The sequence below is a fragment of the Apis dorsata genome, unplaced genomic scaffold (genome assembly GCF_000469605.1).
Source record: "Apis dorsata unplaced genomic scaffold, Apis dorsata 1.3 scaffold_331, whole genome shotgun sequence".
In the NCBI taxonomy this organism is placed as follows: Eukaryota; Metazoa; Arthropoda; class Insecta; order Hymenoptera; family Apidae; genus Apis; species Apis dorsata.
In genome coordinates this window covers 173,898-176,799 of record NW_006263599.1, presented here as the reverse complement: position 1 = coordinate 176,799, position 2,902 = coordinate 173,898, and positions in this window count along the sequence as shown.

The following is a 2,902-nucleotide window of genomic DNA, read 5'->3' as shown; positions in this document are numbered from 1 at the left end:
CAACGATAAATATCGGGTTCTAGAGTCGAAATTCCGCTAAATCCTCTCCCCCTCCCTCCCTCGAGCGCGATTAATCATCGCGCGACTGCCATCAAGTTTCACGAAAAGCGATCGCGTGCCAGTGATTCCGTTTATACCGTTCGGATATAGGAAGGAGTTCTCGCACGCGATACGAGAAAATGGAAATCGATAAAGTAAACAGGAGGCGGGCGGGCACGATACAGAAGTTAATTCGATTAGGGGAGGCGCGGATACGAGATCAAACGTGTTTTAGATGGTCGATAAGGGGGGAGGGAGGGGGCAGCTTTGTGAATGTCCGCTTGTCCGCGATGACCGTGTGAAATCCACGGGAAACGGGAACGTTTATACACGACAAGCACCAGGGAAAAAGCGTTCCGCCATTCGATACTACTACGATACGAGGATTCGCGCTCGTCGAATCGGATACGGATATCTCGTGGCCGAGAGATCGATTTCAAATAAAGCGGAAAAGGCAGAGAGAGCCTTTAGCTATTATATTTGACTTTCGACTCTTTCTTCCTCCCACGTCCGCCAGGTATCCTCGATTTCACCGAGCGTCCCCCAAGCCGTCGAGCAAACCGCCGCCGATTCAAAGGGATTTCGAAGCGTGGAGCAACGCCTCGCGCGAGATTCCTTCCTCCTCCTCGATACGGAATAACGAAACGAGCGGTTTATTTCTTCTTTATAACTCTGTGGATAAAAGAAAAGGTGGAGGAAAATTAGTATCCCGTGTAGAGGAGGGAAAATTTTTAAGCCGTTTCGTTAAGTTTCGAAAAAGTTGTCGAAAAGTTGCGGTGGGTATACGCGAGTAAGGATGAAAGAAAAAAAGGATGGAAGAAAATTAAAAAAACGAGAGGATAACGCGCGTGAAATACCTGCTTCTCCTCGCGTCGCAATGGATACGGAGTTCCAGATGAGAGGCGCGGTCGTCTCTCAACAGGGTTTCCGCTATGTTTGCCAGGAACCCTTGGCTTGCCTTGCCTATACCAATCTATACCTACCTACCTACCGACCCACCTTTTTTTTCCCCCCTTCGTTCATTCTAGTTCGTTACAACCGGTCGATGTAGCTGCCACCAGAGACCCCGTAAATTCGACTTCGCTCGCTGGGACGACCTATCGCGAAATTTTAAGAGGAATCATTTCGATCCCTTCTCGATGATCGAAATGACGAACGAAAAAGGGAAATTTGAAAGAAAGGAGGACAAATATTGGATGTCGCAAAGATGTCGCAAAAAAGAGGATGGGAAGAGGAGTATCGTTTTTTCGAATCTAATTATTTTTTAGGCTCGAAGTTTAAAAAAGCTAAATTAAAGCAAACTATTGAGAGAGGTTGAAGTAACGCGGAACGGATGAATATATCGCGAACTTCAGTTTCAGAAGTGAAAGTCGAAGACGATTGGGCGAGGTGGTAGAAAGGTTAAAATGGGTTAAAACAAAGATAAGGGATTATCGCCGTGTCCCGGCTATGAGCAGGACGTTCCTTAATTCATCTGAACCGGGGATAGCGTCGCGTACCACCTGTACAAGCAGGAGTAGATCTTTGTTAAAGTTTAAGTAAGGAAGGCTCGCGCGAATTTTATTTGACACCTGATGAATGTGCTCGTGCCACGAAAAGGTAATGAGAATTCCTGGATCGTGAGCGAGTCAAGTATGAAGTATTGCTCGTACGGATAATGAAACGGAAAGAATTGGACCTGAAAAGTGGACGAGCGGAGGCGTTCGAAGATATGAATGGGCATTTTTTTTTTCGAAAATAAGCGAGAGAGAAGAGGAGAAAAGAAGAAGATTCAAAAGGTTAACCAATTCGGGATGGTTGTTCAATGGAATTATTCTTCGTTTCCGAAGAATAACAAAACGAAACAAATTGCGTGGTGTTATATTGTTGCGAAGTTTTCGAATCGAAATGAACGAAACGGATACGACGAGGAAGATGAATACCGTGTGGGCGCGTGTGCGAGGACAGGGCGAACGTGAAATAATAAACGCGAATAAAATGCATCAAATACCAGTAGTTGAACGATGAATAATGCACGATACGATCTTGAGACTCTCGAGCAAGAGGCAGAAATACGGCATCGAGTCCGATGCAACCATGTAATTGATTCGTTACGAGCCCGTGAACGTTTCGATGAATGAAAGCTAATATCTATGAAACAAGACGAAACAGAAGCTTATCTGCGGAGCGTGATTCATGTAACGAGAGAAACCATTGAAAAGAATCGAGATATTTCCGACTCTCGCGTAACTATCGGGAGGAAGAGCAAGCGAAATTAACCATTTAGCTTAACGCTCCGCGTCGAGCTTGTTTTCAAGCGTTGAAAATGAGCTTGAACGACACTTTAACGAGTTCGACATTCAATGAAGAGGAGGAGGGGGGGAAACGCGTATTCGAGATCGCTGCTCGATGATTCTACGATCCTCGATCGATTCGATCTCCTAAAAAAGGAGGAAAACTCCTGTTTATGCTATGCAACGAACGCGAGCCGAATGCTGCAATTTTTGAAAAACTTAATTTTCACTCGACGCGGCATATTTCCCTTTTAATTCGTTCCTGGAAAACAGGAAACGACGGAGATGATGATACGAGATGTGTACTTTTCGTCCGCGTGCATTGAAAAGATCCGCGGCATACGTCCAAAATATCGTATTTTTTTCTGCCCCAGCTATCGCGAAACATATACCCTCCCCCCGTATATAAAGCAAATCTCCACCCGACGAAGCTGTTGCCCGAACCGAGTTTTCATTCCAGACAGATTTTTTTTTTTTTTCCCCCTCGTGAAATTCTCTAAATCAGACGCAGGTGCTATCAAAGAGAGAGCTTTTAGCCGACGCCTGGCTTCGCGCAAACACAGAAAAGTTGGGTCCCTTCCATTTACGGA